A 22069-nucleotide genomic window follows, 5' to 3' on the forward strand; every position below is an offset into this window, starting at 1 on the left:
TTAATAATACTCATAATATCAATAATATTACTAGTAATGATTATGATACTTATAATTAAGGTGATAATAATAATGATAATTATAATACTAGTAATAATAATAATAATAATAATAATAATAATAATAATAATAATAATAATAATAATAATAATAATAATAATAATAATAATAATAATAATAATAATAATAATAGTTAAGTAACAAATGGCTACCTTTAAAGAAGGAGATAAAAAAAATGCAATCGCCAAGGCTTGAACCCATGACCTCTCGGTAATCAAACACACCATTAAACTCTTCCTCTGCTGTTCCTTTAATGTTTTAATTTATCTATTAAACTTATGTACCTATATTATTCCTGCTTCCTTCTTTGGACTTCGTACAAGAACTTGGCCCCTAGATATCTTAACCCAACCGGAGAAGACAAGGGAACACGGCCCAACAGCGGCCCAAGTAATAGTTCATCCCATATCATCAGTTTTAAAAAATTTATAAAAGAAATAAATGATTTGCAGCATGCTTGGTTCGAACTCAGGACCTCTCGCTCACCCGCACACCCCCTTAACCATTCCACTGTTCCTGCTTTTCTGTTATATTACTCCCTTCTAATTAATATATGCTGTAATTTAAATGTTTTCTGTTCTCCATCTCCTTCCTTAACAAAGTCGATTAGAAAAGTCTTAAAACTAATATATCGAATTTATAGCTTCAATTATGACTTGTAAACATTAATAAAATCATAAGTGTGATCTTGAAATAAAAAAAAAAGAAAAAAATAAAAGTAGGAATAGCAAGAGTTGAAGTTGCTGTCGCTAGATGTAAAGAAATTTTTTTTTTTTTTTTTTGATTTCACTTTTGAGAAATTTTTAGACAAAGTTTATATCATGAAATACCTTGTAAATTAATCCTAGAAGCTATTGGAATCATTACTCGAACCTGAAACATTTTAACAAACTCCAATTTTACCAAGAACAAATTTGTTGACTTTTAAATTTAAAACTTTGACTCCAAAATTCGGATTCGTTATAAGGAATTGGATCTTGAGATTTTGCAGAACGTTTGAGTATAAGATTCCTAACAAGATTGCATTAACACATTTTGAAAATTCGTTCAAAATTGATATATGGCCAAAAAGTATAATAATAGAGGTTTAGGTGATGGGTTTCTTTATTTTTCTGTGTAATTTTCGAGTTGTAGTGTTAATTGGTTTTGTATGTGTAATGGAATGAAGTCTAATACTTATGATCGATCCTAAATTGTTATGTAGTGAATTTGGATGTCGACGTTTAACAAAAAAATAGGCAGGAAACAAGGAAATGAAGAAAAGGAGGAAAAAAAAAATAAAAAAAAATAAAACAATAAAATAATACATATTATGATCTGCAAAATCTGGTTCGTACAGAATGAGGACTTTGGGTGTCCAAAATTTTGTTTCCATTTGAATTTGATGCATCACAGAATTTGTATCCATATGCTTTTATATATATATATATATATATATATATATATATATATATATATATATATATATATATATATATATATATATATATATATATATATATATATATATATATATATATATATATATATATTTGATGAATATTACTAATTAATTAAGTATATTAATAATACTACCAATAATAATTACATTAATAATAATAATAATAATAATAATAATAATAATAATAATAATAATAATAATAAGGATAATAAGAATAATTATAATAATAAGAATAATACCAATGATGTTTTTAGAAATAAAATAATAATAACTTAATAATTAATTAAAATTAAAATTCTTTTATCAGTTATAATAATAATGATATTAATAATGAATACGATTATATTAGTAAAGGTAACAAACTAAATATACTAAATTTCGTATTATAATTTTAATGACACCAACATAAATATTAATAATAATTAATGTAGTAATAATATAATTGTAACATCCCGCGTTTTTCCGTTAAATTTATTTTTAACACCGTCTTTTTCTTTTAAATAATACCTTTTTATTTAAATTCGTAGTTTCCGTTGACTAACGTTCATAATAATTCCGTCATTTAATTATAACATCTCTCGTTAACTTACGTGTTAAAAATGTTCGATCGGTTAAATCCCGCACCCGCTTTGAAACTCGAGGGACCGGAGTTGCCAAATGGGCAAACTAGTTGACTAGGTCAACTAGTCAACCCATTTCATCCATTCCATCATCTCCCTCATCCCTTTTCTCTCCATCTCAAGAACACACACACAAACCCATTCCATTCATTCATCATCTAAATTCAATCTTGGAAGCTCACAACAAATCCGATTACATATTTGGAATCCTCTCTTCATCCTCTACAATTTGATACCAACTTCATCTCGTTTGGGTAACATTTCTAAAACTCTAGATTTCTCTAAATTCGTGTTTTTGATTTGAAATGGTGTTAGTTAGTGTCTATGGCTCGAGTCAAACATGAAAATATGTTTGGTTTGCTCGATTTGTTGTTTTTGGAGTAACTAGCATGAACTTGAAATGGGTGTGCTTAATCCTTGATTTTGGATGAGTTAATGTTGTTAGATTGTTAAAGTGCATGTTTTAATTGTGTTACTAGTATCACTAGCTTCGTTTTGATGCGTAGGTTGATTAAGAAAACTTCAAAAACATGAATATTGATTTTGTGATGTTTGACTAGGGTTTGATAGTTCTTGACATGAACTTTTGATGCTTGAATGCCATGGAATGTTAATTGTTAGTGATTAGTTGTAATGTATGCTTAATTACCTTCGAAACGGCATATCGTATGTGTAAATTGGATTCCCGAATCATAAAATACGTTTTACGAACTTGAAACTTTGAAAATAAACCTTTCTTGATCAATTGACGAGTTTTCGGTTATTGTAATTGATATTTTTGTTTGATGAAACGTGTTTAGTTGTTTTCCTTGTCAAATTACCTTTCCGACGATATATAGTATGCATTTTGGATGTTTTCGGTTCATAAAATAGGTTAATTTGAGTTTTGGTTCGTGACTTGGTCTTTTTCTGCAAACTGCATGTTTCCCAGGTATTGCGCGCCGCGCATATACCCGCGCGCCGCGCAAAATTAGAAATCCCAGATGTTTGCCTTCGTGGTTAAGTTCTGACCAGGATTTACACTTGGGTGCCCGCCGCGCAACCCTTTGCGCGCCGCGCATATGCCCAGCTCATTTTAGTTTTTATTTTTCCTTTCACAAAATGTTTCCCGCTTAACCGTAACTCCGATTAACATGAAACTTGGCCATTCTGCTCATAAATGATTTCTCATCATGAGAAAATTGTCGGACACCCGATCCGACCCCGTTGACTTTGACTTTGACCAAGTTTGACTTTTAGTCAAACTTAACCAAACAATTATACGATCGTTCTAACATGCTTAGTTACTTGTATCGTGCATGAAACTTGACTAGTTGATTCACATGCTACATAATCGAGTCGTAACGAGCCATAGGACTAATTGAACATCTTTGACCTATCGTGTTTACCGTTATTGATACAACCCTATTGTTTAGGTCAAGACTAGCATTGTCTTTGCACGCGTTTACTTGTTGAAGTACTTTTATAACTCTCGCACTCAAGGTGAGATCATAGTCCCACTTTTACTCTTTTTGAACTTATATTGGGATGAGAAAACATAAACGATTCTTTTGAACTAAGTGAACACAAGAACGGGAAAACAAACATTCTACATACGAGTTTAGAACAAAAATCCTCAATTCGATTATCATTAGTTACACTTGCCGGGTGTAAGCGAGAACTTATGTTATATGGCCATATGGGTTGACAACCCTCATCCTTGACGGTTCGCTACCGTCTACGGATGAAATATATTTTCGAGAATCAGTGTTTGTTCTAGCACTAAGTGATGGGGTATGCAATGGAAGGAATGTTAAGCTTTGATAATTGGGTGCTCGTGAAACAAACTTTTGGAATGTATTACTATTATTCATTGATGCAAATCTTGTGGTTCACTTGTACTTACTTACTTAAACCTATGATTTCACCAACGTTTTCGTTGACAGATTTCTATGTTTTTCTCAGGTCTTGCACGATATGTGAAACATGCTTCCGCTTACTATTTGATACTTGCATCCGATGTCGAGTATACATGCATTTCATGGAGCGTCTTTTGACTTTACTTTAAACCGTGTCGCCTAGATTTCATTCGTATTATAACGTTGTAACTTAACTATTGGTTGAACAATTCTTGTAAACTTTGGGAACAATCTTTATTTTGAAATGAAGGCGACATATTTTGGTCAAACTTTGTCTTAAAGACTTATAATCAGGTAATGGGACCCACGTAGCCGACGCCGTCACTTGACGATTTGTCGGGGTCGCTACAGGTGGTATCAGAGCCTTGGTTGTCGGGATTTAGAGTTCATTTGTGTCCACCCCGACTCATAGGGTACATAGGTGAATCTAGACTACAACCGGCATATAGACTGAAGTAGGAATTACTTGACTATTTGTGCATTTATACTCGAACTCGTCTATCATATCTGACTCGTATTCGATCTTGATCTTACGTTGATAAATTTTGTTGATGCGCCACCTTGACTTTGTGAAGTAATGTTAAATGCACATGAGAATCAGGGTAATATAATTTCCGGGATTATATTACGGTGATTCACATGGACGTTCCGACATTATGACATAGAGAATTTAAGGCGAGTCAAGGAAAATTTTCTCTCTATCCTTATTCCATGCCACGGTTAGTATTGTTGAAAATACTAACCAACGATATTCTTGTCTCATGAAGGAACAATGGCTCACCAAGGTCAACACAATACTCCTCTCGAAACTCTAGAACAAGCTCTTCAACGAATGATAACCACCGCCGTGGGTACGGCCGTGGCCGATCACTTTTCTAACAACAACAATCATGGAGCCGGTAATTCAATCGAAGGTTGCTCCTACAAGAACTTCATGAAGTACAATCCTCCCACTTTCGATGGAACCGGGGGACCGGTTACTCTCACCCGATGGTTTGAACAAATGGAGACCGTTTTTAACACAAGCGGTTGTCGAGACCAAGATAAGGTCAAGTTTTCCACCCTCACTTTCACCGGTATTGCTCTCTCATGGTGGAACACGTATGTACAATTAGTGGGAAGCGATGAAGCCCACACACTCTCTTGGACCGAATTAAGAGAAAGAATGATCACCGAATACTTCCCGCGCGACGAGACTCGAAGGCTCGAACAGGGTCTAAGGAATTTAAAAACGGCCGGAAATGACCTCAAGGCTTATAATCAACGGTTTACCGAACTTGTCTCGATGTGTCCAATTCTCATGACTCCCGAATCCCTAAGAGTCGAACTTTACATGGATGGCCTCCCTAAGAGCATTCAACACAAGGTAATGACATCTCAACCCACTAACCTACAAGAGGCTTTAACAATGGCCCGCCAAGCCTTAGAAACGGTGAATGAAATGGAAGCACCGGCACCAATGGTCGAGAACCACCCGAGTAACAACAAAAGAACATGGGAAGCCTCTCAATCAAGCAACCACAACAATAACAACAACCCCGCCAAGAAGCCTTTTACCTCCAACGACAAGAAAGGCTATGCCGGAAAACTACCTTTTTGTAACGAATGCCACAAGCATCACTTTGAAGGATGTGGCAGGTTTCGCCACCGGCGCCAAGGAACCGTCGCTCGAAAGATGCCCAACGCACACAGAACGGGTGCTTGCTTCGAATGTGGCCAACTGGGTCATTTTAGGAATGTGTGCCCAATTAAGAAAATCAACCCCAACGCACGCCATTGAACTTTCAACATCGACACCTAGGATGCCCGAGACGACGATGGACTAGTCACGGGTACGTTTTTTCACAACAAACCATATACTTCATACTTGTTCGATTCGATTACCGCTAGACGTTTTACAACCAAGACTTTGACTTGTACTCATTACCTTCCATCTTTTCCCCTAGATACTATTTAGGCGATTTAAGCGACCAACGGAAAAATATTGTGTGCCTATAAATATTATCGGAGGATATACGTTAAGAAATTGAACTCGACACCAATAGAACTAAGGAACTCAAAACCTATTCATTAAGGAGAAATTGTTGCCCTACATTTATGTATAGATTATTGTGAACTAAGAAATTTTTGGTTGGAAACCGATACCCTCTCCCTCGCATCCATGACCTCATGATTATTTGCACGAATCCCGTATGTTCCAAATCGACCTCCGTTCCGGTTATCATCAATTGGGGGTTAAGTGAGACGATGTCTCCTAAGCCACTTTCCGAACTCGCAACGTTAGTTGTAAATCTCTCTTAGTACCGTTTGATTTATTTAGGGCTCGCCCGTATCCATAAACCTCTTGAACCGCGTATGCAAATTCATATAGACTAATCTGTTATCGTATTTATAGATGACATCTTAACTTATTCAAGTAAAGAAGGAAAACGAACAACATCACCATCTTACGCTCGAACTTTTGAGAAAAGAGCAACTCTATACCAAAGTCTCTGAGTGAGAATTTCTGTTGAACGAAGTCCAATTTTCTAGACCATGATGTTTATGGTCAGGTCGTTACAATCAATCTCGAAATCAAGCCACATGTAATCAGGAAACTCTCCCAACTCAGACTTGTATTCGTAAAAATCTTAGATCTCACCGGTTGTTACCGAAGATTCATTTCTGACTTTTCTCGTATTACACGACTTTAATCTCTCCGCGATCGAACCTTGAGCGTGATTCTTCACACCAACATTTCTAGCTAAATTCGTACAACACCAGATGGGACTCAAATATGGAAATATTTCTACTTGGACGCCGAAAGGCATACTCCCTCGACTCGAAATCAACGGGACGGAAATTCGTTATTTTGCACGAAGAATTCGAATACTAAATTGTGGATCCGATCAATATTCTTGTCATCACGTACCACACTACATACCTCTGTTATTTCACCGTTACCGTCTGATATTACTGGAAATTAAGATAACACACAATCCAACGATACTTCACTCTTCTTTGACTTAACGCCCTTGTGTTTCTGATAATCGGTCAACTATTATTCAACCCCGAACTATACAACTACGTGTACTACCTCGTTTCTCTTTCAGACTTCAACTTTTGACAACTAGAGGCACGTTATAGCAACCTCGAGATGTAAACTCATCCTATTCTAAGTCCTCATTTCACTACTATCTTTACCGTTCGCATTTCCGTTTAAAGAAACTCCTTGTAACATTTCTCCATGGATAGAGAAACTCCTCATATTACATAAGTATTCGCCACGAGGGTGAATAGTCCTAACGAACATTTTTCGAACCCTAACTAACTTGTTCAACGTATCTTAAGAGATTCTTTTCCAACACGGTGTATCTTTGTCAATTATTCTGTATCTAAATACTCGTTTCACTTCTAGTTTTACAAGAAACCTTGGGAACCTGCTTAGACATGAGTACCGCGTACCACCCACAAACTGACGAACCGAGCAAACGAACGATTTACGTCTTGGAAAGACATCTCACAAACTCGTATTGTCACCTTTAGTAGATCACTCTTACAACAGTAGTTACCACTCGTGTGTTCACGCGCACTTTTCGAAACCTTATATGACCGCTAATGTCATACCCCTGTTCATTTAACCAAAGCATCAACCACCGAAATCTGAACTCCATCAAGAAACAACAATTGAGATCGTTCAAGTCCGAGAAGGGCTCGAGACAACCCATTGTCGCCAGAAGAGTTATACCAAACTTAGAGGAGAACCTCACAAATTCCAGTGTGTAACCGCGTAATATTGAGAACCCGCACCTTGGAAGGGTGTAATCCGTTTCGGGAATCAGGGAAAGTTAAACCCGCGACATGTTAAACCTTTTGAAACCTTGGGGCGTATTGGAACCGCTCCCTACCGTTTAGAACTTCCGACTCAATTAAGTTTCCGTTTACCCTACATTTCGTGTAACAAACTTAGAAACGTGTCCTGCGGAACAGGAACGTGCAATCCTGCTGGATACATCAACTATCGATGACAAACTTCTCTTCATAGGAAAACCAGTTGAAATTGGGGATCGTAAAAACCGAACCTTAATGCAACGTAAAACCCTGACTATCCAAATTCATGAGAACCCTCAAGAACGTACTTTCACTTATTCATAGCATTGACAACGTAAAGTCTCGAGTAAGAGATATCGACTACTACTTCCAACTAAATTTCGGGACGAAATTTCTTTTGAGTTGTGGATAATGTAACATCCCGCGTTTTTCCGTTAAATTTATTTTTAACACCGTCTTTTTCTTTTAAATAATACCTTTCGTTATTTAAATTCGTAGTTTCCGTTGACTAACGTTCATAATAATTCCGTCATTTAATTATAACATCTCTCGTTAACTTACGTGTTAAAAATGTTCGATCGGTTAAATCCCGCACCCGCTTTGAAACTCGAGGGACCGGAGTTGCCAAATGGGCAAACTAGTTGACTAGGTCAACTAGTCAACCCATTTCATCCATTCCATCATCTCCCTCATCCCTTTTCTCTCCATCTCAAGAACACACACACAAACCCATTCCATTCATTCATCATCTAAATTCAATCTTGGAAGCTCACAACAAATCCGATTACATATTTGGAATCCTCTCTTCATCCTCTACAATTTGATACCAACTTCATCTCGTTTGGGTAACATTTCTAAAACTCTAGATTTCTCTAAATTCGTGTTTTTGATTTGAAATGGTGTTAGTTAGTGTCTATGGCTCGAGTCTAACATGAAAATATGTTTGGTTTGCTCGATTTGTTGTTTTTGGAGTAACTAGCATGAACTTGAAATGGGTGTGCTTAATCCTTGATTTTGGATGAGTTAATGTTGTTAGATTGTTAAAGTGCATGTTTTAATTGTGTTACTAGTATCACTAGCTTCGTTTTGATGCGTAGGTTGATTAAGAAAACTTCAAAAACATGAATATTGATTTTGTGATGTTTGACTAGGGTTTGATAGTTCTTGACATGAACTTTTGATGCTTGAATGCCATGGAATGTTAATTGTTAGTGATTAGTTGTAATGTATGCTTAATTACCTTCGAAACGGCATATCGTATGTGTAAATTGGATTCCCGAATCATAAAATACGTTTTACGAACTTGAAACTTTGAAAATAAACCTTTCTTGATCAATTGACGAGTTTTCGGTTATTGTAATTGATATTTTTGTTTGATGAAACGTGTTTAGTTGTTTTCCTTGTCAAATTACCTTTCCGACGATATATAGTATGCATTTTGGATGTTTTCGGTTCATAAAATAGGTTAATTTGAGTTTTGGTTCGTGACTTGGTCTTTTTCTGCAAACTGCATGTTTCCCAGGTATTGCGCGCCGCGCAAAATTAGAAATCCCAGATGTTTGCCTTCGTGGTTAAGTTCTGACCAGGATTTACACTTGGGTGCGCGCCGCGCAACCCTTTGCGCGCCGCGCATATGCCCAGCTCATTTTAGTTTTTATTTTTCCTTTCACAAAATGTTTCCCGCTTAACCGTAACTCCGATTAACATGAAACTTGGCCATTCTGCTCATAAATGATTTCTCATCATGAGAAAATTGTCGGACACCCGATCCGACCCCGTTGACTTTGACTTTGACCAAGTTTGACTTTTAGTCAAACTTAACCAAACAATTATACGATCGTTCTAACATGCTTAGTTACTTGTATCGTGCATGAAACTTGACTAGTTGATTCACATGCTACATAATCGAGTCGTAACGAGCCATAGGACTAATTGAACATCTTTGACCTATCGTGTTTACCGTTATTGATACAACCCTATTGTTTAGGTCAAGACTAGCATTGTCTTTGCACGCGTTTACTTGTTGAAGTACTTTTATAACTCTCGCACTCAAGGTGAGATCATAGTCCCACTTTTACTCTTTTTGAACTTATATTGGGATGAGAAAACATAAACGATTCTTTTGAACTAAGTGAACACAAGAACGGGAAAACAAACATTCTACATACGAGTTTAGAACAAAAATCCTCAATTCGATTATCATTAGTTACACTTGCCGGGTGTAAGCGAGAACTTATGTTATATGGCCATATGGGTTGACAACCCTCATCCTTGACGGTTCGCTACCGTCTACGGATGAAATATATTTTCGAGAATCAGTGTTTGTTCTAGCACTAAGTGATGGGGTATGCAATGGAAGGAATGTTAAGCTTTGATAATTGGGTGCTCGTGAAACAAACTTTTGGAATGTATTACTATTATTCATTGATGCAAATCTTGTGGTTCACTTGTACTTACTTACTTAAACCTATGATTTCACCAACGTTTTCGTTGACAGATTTCTATGTTTTTCTCAGGTCTTGCACGATATGTGAAACATGCTTCCGCTTACTATTTGATACTTGCATCCGATGTCGAGTATACATGCATTTCATGGAGCGTCTTTTGACTTTACTTTAAACCGTGTCGCCTAGATTTCATTCGTATTATAACGTTGTAACTTAACTATTGGTTGAACAATTCTTGTAAACTTTGGGAACAATCTTTATTTTGAAATGAAGGCGACATATTTTGGTCAAACTTTGTCTTAAAGACTTATAATCAGGTAATGGGACCCACGTAGCCGACGCCGTCACTTGACGATTTGTCGGGGTCGCTACAATAATAACCATAATTAAACTAGTAAATACATATAATATATTAACTTTACACTATATTATATTTATTAAATATTATATATCACAATATATTAATAACTATTAATAGAAATTATATACATATTCATAATAATATATTTGTATAATAGTAACTTATTTGTTCTATTTATTATTTTACATTTTTGATTCCAAATGATTAACTATACTTTATTAATTCAAAATATATATATATATATATACACTTATATTTATATTTATATCTATATATATATTTACATACTTATTTACACATAATTGTTCGTGAATCGTCGGGAATAGTCAAAGGATAAATGAATCCATATAAATAGTTCAAAAGTTTTTAAGACTCAACATTACAGACTTTGCTTATCGTGTCGGAATCATATAAGAATTAAGTTTAAATTTGGTCGGAAATTGCCGGGTCGTCACAGTACCTACCCGTTAAAGAAATTTCGTCCCGAAATTTGAGTGAGGTGGTCATGGCTAACCATAAAAATATTTCCATGACAAATATGAGTTGATAAATGGTGTTTTATCATTATTGACTAATATAGATAAAACGATTCGATTAGGTGAAGCGTACGAATGAAGCTGTCACATCAGATTGAGATAGAGATTTAACTTCTGACGTAGTCACGGTGGAAATTAGAAAATAAGGTGCGTCTTAACTTTTGACGTTGTCTTGGTTGAATTTCAGAATTCAAGGGATTTAAAGAAAATCTTCGAAATCTAAAAGATTTGATTCTTCGGCGAATAAGAAAATTAGGATCTCTTTAATTAAATGCAATCATCTGCCTCGAGTGCTTTGTCTGATATTTTCACTATAAATTTACCTTTTCCGTTCCCTTACTTTCACCACTTCAATACTTTCTTTCTTAATTCATAATTCCAAGAATTGTGAAAATGCTTAATCCAGTTCTAGTCCTTGATATTTTCTTGATTATCGCATCAATCTCTCTTCTTTTTCAACTACCATCAGAGGAATCTGTTTTGTCTTCTATGCTCTAGGGGTTGTTGTATTTTTCATTCTCCCATATCTTTATACTGCTATTCGTATTAATGTACACGGTTTGTGATTTCTGTGTTGTTGTCGAGTTTTATATTTTTCCTTATGTCTCGGAGCTCTTTGCCTTTTTATTATCCTCTCGACCTCTAGTAAAGCGAGCAACGGTCCAGAATTCATAGATATGAATTTTGAAATGAACATAGTTAATGTTCTAAGAAAGAAATGGTAATAGCACGATCTTGATTCGTCAAATTACCAGAATATCCGGGAAAGATAGAACTATCATTAAAATATGTTCTTGATATATTTATATATCAGATAAAATGTAAGAGTCGCGTAACATGGCACATGATGACGTTATAATCTGTGAATCATCATGTCTCATTTAGAAACTCAGCATGACTTACTGTAATATAATCACGTTGATCAAGTGTCATTATATTATAATAACTCATGCATCAGTCCCCAACATTTCTTCAATAACATTCATATTGTAAGCTCGAAAGTTTACAGAATATAGAAACTAACAGTTTCTATTTGATGTAATACTGATAGCACGAAGAGATTAATGATTTCATATAAGAATATTTATGAAAATATCTTCAGAAATATGGGGGATATTTATAATGAAAGATACGATGATATCTTTGAATTTCTAATATCGAAGGATGGTGAAGAAAATTTGTCCGCAAGAGTTTGGAGTCAGAAGCAAGGTATTCGCTAAAGATTTCATCAGAAACAGAATCATCAGGATTCTTAATGTACAAGTTTAGTCCTTGTGATTTGATCAGAGACTCCTTCGTAGTTTGCTCAATCAGTTTTTTTTTCAGTTTCAAACTTTTTCTGAGCTTTGCCAACATATAATTCTTTATCATCAACTTTTGGCTGTTGTGGTTGTTTACAGTTTTTTGTTGCTTCATTCAACTTTTCAAAATTCAGAGTATTAATTCGTAGACTGGGTGCTTTTCAGAATTTCAGAATGGAAGATCATAGTTGTAAGAGATAAATGTTATATGGATACATATAACTGTTGATGTGGAAACGTTGTGAGGCTCACAATACAGATTTGCTGATTCCCAGTAATTGGTATGGCAATTCTTGTTACAAGATGCGAATGAGTACATGATGAGACTTCAATAGATAAATATAGTGATTTGTCGGAGAGATTTAAACCAAGGAGCGACGAGGTTGCTGGTACATCTACTGGTAATATGGTGGAATATAAAAGGTTTCCCGGTAACAATGAAAGAGCACACATATATATCAAGGTGTTAATAAGGTTATTTCGAACGAAAAGTCGAAGTTGACTTGTTGGAGCTGTGACAAAATTGACTAATTTGAAAAGTGATTGAAAAGTTATTTTCGGTAATAATAACGCTAAAGGAATTAGCACAGCTACGCATTAAACGTTTACTCAGTTTTCGAGAGTTTTCAGGTGCATAACTATACGCATCAGTCTTTTCTTCCGTAGATGAAGTGCGGTTAGTTCATCCTCTGGATTGAGGTGTTTTCAAGAATCATGAAAGGTTTGAACGCAGATTGTAATCATCAAGATACAATCCAAGTTTAAGATGAACTTAAGTGGCAAACTTGAAGAATTGTTTAGTTTCATATGTTATAATCAATATTTTAATTCATTTTTAATTGTTCAAACTTGGTAGTCCACAGTTAGCAGTCTAATAATTCATATATAGTTTAATATATAATATTCGAATTAATTAATACGTGTCGTGACCCGTATACGTCTCAGACTCGATCACAACTCAAACTATATATATTATTTGATAATCAACCTCAACCCTGTATAGAGAACTCGATCATTACTGCATATAGAGTGTCTATGGTGATTCCAAATAATATATATAGATGTGTCGATATGATATGTCAAAACCTTGTATACGTGTCCCGATATTTAAAGTGCGTAAAAATGAATAGCGGAAATTAAATGACATTAAATAAAGTGCGTAAAGTAAATAACAGAAATTAAATGACGATAAATAAAATTGCGAGAATTAAAATTGCGATAAAATAAATTACGATAATTAAATTGCGATAAATAAAATGTAATATGGAATTAACAGTTAGCTAGGAACAGTTAGCTAGGATTTTGTTAGCGTGGTTTCTTAACAAAATTTCATATTGTCAATTAGTCTATTTCTAATCAATTTTTATTGTGTCCATTATTTCTTCATTATGCCACTTGTTGGATTCTGATAGGTAAAAATCCAAATATAAAATTGAATGAAAATGGTTATTCCGCGGTGAACGGATACGTATATCAGTGGTTGTAACTAGGATAGTAATTGATTGTTGAATCAGATTCGAAGAATGTACAGTGTAACTTATTAATGTGAAATCTTAGAAATTCCTAGGGTATTACCTACCCGTTAAAATATTTTCACCATTAACAGTTTGTACGAAAAAATTTTTAATTACAAATTTTTATGAAAACATATATACATATATATTTTCTTCAGATGTAATCATGGATTTAATGAGTCAATATGATATTAAACTCATTTGATTTACCGTTAGAACAAGAATATATAATCTCTAAAACATTAGAGATTACAAAATCGCCATGAAGAACGAAGATAATAGATGTACAACGATACGTAGAACGATGATTATACTCGAAGTATAGATGGTGATATTGAGGCATGGATTGTTGATGGTACTGGTGCTATTATTGATGGTACTGTTGGTGCCAGTGATGTTGCTGAAGCTGGTATGTTTTGTACCATATTCTCCAAATTGATTACTCGAGCGTGAAGCTCGTTGACTTCTTCCATTATTCCAGAATGATTGTCGGTTAGAACGAACGGATGAATAGGGTTGAGAATTTTAGATAGAATACAATCGTGGTGAGATATTTGGAAAATGAGGGTGAAAATGGTGTTTCGGACTGGTTCGCCGGTAAGTAGTTCAGGTTCATTGCCAAGAGGTAAATTCGGTTGGTGGGTGGAAAGGATCGCCTTCCTCTCGTCTCCATCGGTTAAGTCGACTACAAACCCATCAGATGAATTGGGGATGGTTGATTGGTTGATTCATTCTGGTGACGTTGCCTCCAGAGCTTAGGTGAACATCCATGTCGGAATAGCTGTCAGAATAACTATCGGAATAGCTATCGAATCCGAGGGACTCGAACTGGTTGAGAGATTCATCTCGTATGATCAAATGAGGAATTTTCGATAAGAAACAGATTATAGGATGTAGATTAGTACCCTGCAATACATAATTTACATATGCATATATAATACTAAAATCCCATAAGTTACGGAGGAATCTACGAAAGCTGTCAGGCAAAGGTAACAATAACAGATATGCTAAGATATGAATTTATCTATACACTGTCTATGCAATAGAGGCAGTAAGACGTGTCTAGACTTTAAGAATGATAAGCAAGTAATTTCGACACGAAATAATAAGCAAAACTTTTAACATGCAGACACGGTCGAAGTCCAGACTTACTAATGCATCCTAACGACTTATCAGTTAGACACACTAATGCAGACCTGGTTCGCTAAGACCACCGCTCTGATACCAACTGTAGAGACCCGTCCTAATCCATCCGGACAAAGTCCATATCGATTAATAACGATTCACAACAGTTGATTACATCGCGAGGTACTAGACCTCTATATGATACATTTTACAAACATTGCATTCGATTTTAAAAGTCAATCTTTCTTTACAATGAAAGTTGACGACATGCATACCATTTCATAATATATCCAACTATAATTGACTTAATAATAATCTTGATGAACTCGACGACTTGAATGCAACGTCTTTTGAAATATGCCATGAATGACTCCAAGTAATATTTCAAAAATGAGCAAATGCACAGCGGAAGATTTCTTTCGTACCTGAGAATAAACATGCTTTAAAGTGTCAACCAAAAGGTTGGTGAGTTCATAGGTTTATCATAAAATAATAAAATTCATCATTTTGATAGACCACAAGATTTAAATGCTGCATGGTAAAAATGGGCCCGAATCCTATACCCACCTGTAATGTACATACGATATCTTTTAAATACAGTACACCTTTCTCGTGTACAAAATCATCTTTCATAAATCTTAGTAACCGTACACATATTTCGTGAACAAAAATAACATATACATAACCTGTGTATAAAATCATTCTCTCGATACATAACATTCATATCAATTGGTGGCAATTATCATGTCCACATAATTCAATGGTGGCAATTATCATGTCCACATAATTCAACGGTGGCAATTATCATGTCCACATAATTCAACAATAATCCACAGAACTTCTGTCTGCATAATAATTCATTCGAGGAATTTTTTACTTGTGTCTATCTCGTCAAACATTTATAAAAGCATTTCATGTATTCACAGTTCAAAATATATTTCAAAAGAATTTAATAAAGCAGTTGTAAAAACAATTATAAAGCAGCGCATGTATTCTCAGTCCCAAAATGTAATGAGTAAAAAGGGAGCAAATGAACTCACGATACTGTATTTTGTAGTAAAAATACATATGACGACATTGAACAATGCAGGGTTGGCCTTGGATTCACGAACCTATATCATTTGTATATTCATTAACACATATAATCGTAATCGAATAAATTCTTATATTATAACTTTCTATATTATGTATTTATTGTGTGTATATATATATTTTAAGATAATTATTATTTATATAGTTATGTATATATATATATATATATATATATATTTATATATATATATATATATATATATATATATATATATATATATATATATATATATATATATATATATATATATATATTTTTTTTTTTTTTTAAAACAACTAATTTGTTATTTATGAATTTTTATGTAAAGGTTGTTAATATAATTAATTCCTACTTATGTGTAATTTTACTTATAAATATATTTTTGTATACCTAATAGTATATAATATTAATAAAAGTTGTATTTGATTAAAATGATAATAACACTACTTATAATAATAATAATAATAATAATAATAAGAATCATAGTAATAATAATAATGATATTAATTATAATACTTGTAAAAATATTGATTTTACTGTTAATGTTAGTCATGATACTGATTTTAGTAATTACAAAATAATAACTAAAATGATAAATATAACAATCATAATATTAATATTAACATAACAATAACAAAAATTAATAATACTCATAATATCAATAATATTACTAGTAATGATTATGATACTTATAATTAAGGTGATAATAATAATGATAATTATAATACTAGTAATAATAATAATAAATGATAATAATAATAATAATAATAATAATAATAATAATAATAATAATAATAATAATAATAATAATAATAATAATAATAATAATAATAATAGTTAAGTAAAAAATGGCTTCCTTTAAAGAAGGAGATAAAAAAAATGCAATCGCCAAGGCTTGAACCCATGACCTCTCGGTAATCAAACACACCATTAAACTCTTCCTCTGCTGTTCCTTTAATGTTTTAATTTATCTATTAAACTTATGTACCTATATTATTCCTGCTTCCTTCTTTGAACTTCGTACAAGAACTTGGCCCCTAGATATCTTAACCCAACCGGAGAAGACAAGGGAACACGGCCCAACAGCGGCCCAAGTAATAGTTCATCCCATATCATCAGTTTTAAAAAATTTATAAAAGAAAGAAATGATTTGCAGCATGCTTGGTTCGAACTCAGGACCTCTCGCTCACCCGCACACCCCCTTAACCATTCCACTGTTCCTGCTTTTCTGTTATATTACTCCCTTCTAATTAATATATGCTGTAATTTAAATGTTTGCTGTTCTCCATCTCCCTCCTTAACAAAGTCGATTAGAAAAGTCTTAAAACTAATATATCGAATTTATAGCTTCAATTATGACTTGTAAACATTAATAAAATCATAAGTGTGATCTTGAAATAAAAAAAAAAGAAAAAAATCAAAGTAGGAATAGCAAGAGTTGAAGTTGCTGTCGCTAGATGTAAAGAAATTTTTTTTTTTTTTTTGATTTCACTTTTGAGAAATTTTTAGACAAAGTTTATATCATGAAATACCTTGTAAATTAATCCTAGAAGCTATTGGAATCATTACTCGAACCTGAAACATTTTAACAAACTCCAATTTTACCAAGAACAAATTTGTTGACTTTTAAATTTAAAACTTTGACTCCAAAATTCGGATTCGTTATAAGGAATTGGATCTTGAGATTTTGCAGAACGTTTGAGTATAAGATTCCTAACAAGATTGCATTAACACATTTTGAAAATTCGTTCAAAATTGATATATGGCCAAAAAGTATAATAATAGAGGTTTAGGTGATGGGTTTCTTTATTTTTCTGTGTAATTTTCGAGTTGCAGTGTTAATTGGTTTTGTATGTGTAATGGAATGAAGTCTAATACTTATGATCAATCCTAAATTGTTATGTAGTGAATTTGGATGTCGACGTTTAACAAAAAAATAGGCAGGAAACAAGGAAATGAAGAAAAGGAGGAAAAAAAATAAAAAAAATAAAAAAAATAAAACAATAAAATAATACATATTATGATCTGCAAAATCTGGTTCGTACAGAATGAGGACTTTGGGTGTCCAAAATTTTGTTTCCATTTGAATTTGATGCATCACAGAATTTGTATCCATATGCTTTTATATATATATATATATATATATATATATATATATATATATATATATATATATATATATATATATATATATATATATATATATATATATATATATATATATATATATATGTTTGATGAATATTACTAATTAATTAAGTATATTAATAATACTACCAATAATAATTACATTAATAATAATAATAATAATAATAATAATAATAATAATAATAATAATAATAATAAGGATAATAAGAATAATTATAATAATAAGAATAATACCAATGATGTTTTTAGAAATAAAATAATAATAACTTAATAATTAATTAAAATTAAAATTCTTTTATCAGTTATAATAATAATGATATTAATAATGAATACGATTATATTAGTAAAGGTAACAAACTAAATATACTAAATTTCGTATTATAATTTTAATGACACCAACATAAATATTAATAATAATTAATGTAGTAATAATATAATAACCATAATTAAACTTGTAATTACATATAATATATTAACTTTACACTATATTATATTTATTAAATATTATATATCACAATATATTAATAACTATTAATAGAAATTATATACATATTCATAATAATATATTTGTATAATAGTAACTTATTTGTTCTATTTATTATTTTACATTTTTGATTCCAAATGATTAACTATACTTTATTAATTCAAAATATATATATATATATACACTTATATTTATATTTATATCTATATATATATTTACATACTTATTTACACATAATTGTTCGTGAATCGTCGGGAATAGTCAAAGGATAAATGAATCCATATAAATAGTTCAAAAGTTTTTAAGACTCAACATTACAGACTTTGCTTATCGTGTCGGAATCATATAAGAATTAAGTTTAAATTTGGTCGGAAATTGCCGGGTCGTCACACGGTGTGCCGTTGATTATTTACGGGGAGAGATGTAACTCGAAGTTGAACCTTATTAGTTACATGAAAGCACAAAAGATCATGAAGAAAGGAAGTCTTGCTGTTTTAGCACATGTGAAAACATTAGAAACCGAGGTGAAGAGTGTGGATGATGTGCTAATTGTGAACGAATTTCCCGACGTCTTTCTAGAAGAGTTGCCTGGATTACCGCCGCCGCGAGCAGTGGAGTTTCAGATCGATTTAGTGCCAGGAGCTGCACCTGTAGCTCGCGCACCTTATCGACTCGCACCTTCCAAAATGAAAGAGTTGCAGAGTCAACTACAAGAGCTGTTGGACCGTGGATTTATCCAACCAAGTTCTTCGCCGTGGGGCGCTCCTATTTTGTTTGTGAAGAAGAAGGACGGATCTTTCCGCATGTGTATCGACTACCGCGAACTCAACAAGTTGACGATCAAGAATTGGTATCCCCTTCCCAGAATTGACGATCTTTTCGATTAGCTACAAGGATCAAGCTTTTACTCTAAGATCGATTTGCGATCCAGTTATCACCAGTTGAGGGTGAAGGAGAGCGATGTGATGAAGACTTCATTTCGAACTCGTTATGGTCACTATGAGTTTCTCGTGATGCCATTCGGTTTAACCAACGCACCTGTCGTGTTTATGGATCTCATGAATCGTGTATGCAAGCCATACCTGGATAAGTTCGTTATCGCCTTCATAGATGATATCCTCATCTACTCCAAAAGATAAGAAGAACATGAGCAACATCTTCGACTAGTGTTGGAACTCTTGAGACAAGAGCAACTCTATGCCAAATTCTCCAAGTGCGAGTTTTGGCTGAAGGAAGTCCAATTTCTGGGTCATATTGTAAGCGACCAGGGTATCAAGGTTGATCCCTCAAAGATTGAAGCTATCAGTAAGTGGGAAACCCCCACTACTCCAACTCATATCCGCCAATTTTTAGGCCTCGCTGGTTATTACCGAAGATTTATTGAAGGTTTCTCTCTGATTGCACGCCCATTAACCTCGTTGACTCACAAAAGGGAAGAAGTTTGTTTGGGAAACTGAACAAGAATCATCATTTCAAGCCTTGAAACAGAAGTTAACCACCACACCTATCCTATCACTTCCTGAAGGCAGTGATGATTTCGTTGTATATTGCGATGCCTCGAAAAATGGTTTTGGTTGCGTATTGATGCAAAGAGCGAAGATCATTGCTTATGCTTCTCGTCAACTGAAGATTCACGAGCGAAACTACACTACTCACGATCTCGAACTTGGAGCTGTTGTCTTTGCGCTCAAATTGTGAAGACACTGTATTTATGGAACTAAAAGTAATATCTTCATGGACCACAAAAGCCTCCAACACATATTCGATCAGAAACAACTGAACATGAGACAGCGGCGATGGATCGAGACGCTGAACGACTATGATTGTGAACTTTGTTACCATCCTGGCAAGGCAAATGTTGTAGCCGATGCCTTGAGCTGAAAGGAAAGAACGGTACCTCTTCGTGTCCGAGCCTTGAACATCACCATCCATTCAAATCTCAATAGCCAGATCCGAGTATCCCAAGATGAGGCTCTCAAGGAGGAGAATATTTCTCATGAACACTTGAACATTCTCGTCTCTCGATTCGAGGTTAAGGAGACTGGACTCCGATACTTCGCCGGAAGAATTTGGGTGCCTAGTTATGGGGATTTACGAAGCCTCATTCTAGAAGAAGCCCACAAGTCAAGATATTCGATTCATCCCGGAGCTAGTAAGATGTACCACGATCTCAAGGAACAGTATTGGTGGCCTAATCTTAAGAAGGACGTTGCAACTTATGTTGGGAAGTGTTTGACTTGCTCGAAGGTTAAGGCCGAACATCAGAGGCCATCTGGGTTACTTCAGCAACCATAAATCCCGCAATGGAAGTGGGAAAGGATTACAATGGACTTCATAACGAAACTACCAAAGACGGTGGGCGAATACGATACCATCTGGGTTATCGTTGACCGTCTTACCAAATCTGCACACTTTTTAGCCATGAAGGAAATAGATACAATGGAGGGACTCGCTCAACTATACATAAAAGAGGTTGTATCTCGTCATGGTGTGCCCTTATCGATTATCTCAGATCGCGATACCCGTTTTGCTTCCAGATTTTGGCGTTCTTTGCAAGATGTAGTGACCTGAACTTTTCCATGTTTATATATATTAAATGAAATTGTTATTTACATAATTAAGTGTTTCCAACATGTTAAGCAATCAAACTTGTTAAGACTTGATTAATTGAAATAGGTTTCATATAGACAATTTACCACCCAAGTTGACCGGTGATTCACGAACGTTAAAACTTGTAAAAACTATATGATGACATATATATGATTATATATATAGTTAACATGATATTATGATAAGTATCTCATTAGGTATTTTAACAATGAGTTATATACATAAAATTGTGTTTATTGAATTAAGAAACTCGAAACGATATATATAACGATTATCGTTATAACAACGTCTTACTAATTACATATGAATCATATTAAGATATTGTTACACTATGTTTAATCATGATAAATGATAAGTAAACATGTCATTATGTATATTAACAATGAACTACATATGTAAAAACAAGACTACTAACTTAAGGATTTCGAAACGAGACATATATGTAACGATTATCATTGTAACGATATTTAAATGTATATATATCATATTAAGATATATTAATATATCATAATATCATGATAATATAATAATTTAACATCTCATTAGATATAATAAACATTGGGTTAATAACATTTAACAAGATCGTTAACTTAAAGGTTTCAAATCAACATCTACATGTAAAGACTAACGATGACTTAACGA

The sequence above is a fragment of the Rutidosis leptorrhynchoides genome, chromosome 7, assembly GCF_046630445.1.
Source record: "Rutidosis leptorrhynchoides isolate AG116_Rl617_1_P2 chromosome 7, CSIRO_AGI_Rlap_v1, whole genome shotgun sequence".
Lineage (NCBI taxonomy): Eukaryota > Viridiplantae > Streptophyta > Magnoliopsida > Asterales > Asteraceae > Rutidosis > Rutidosis leptorrhynchoides.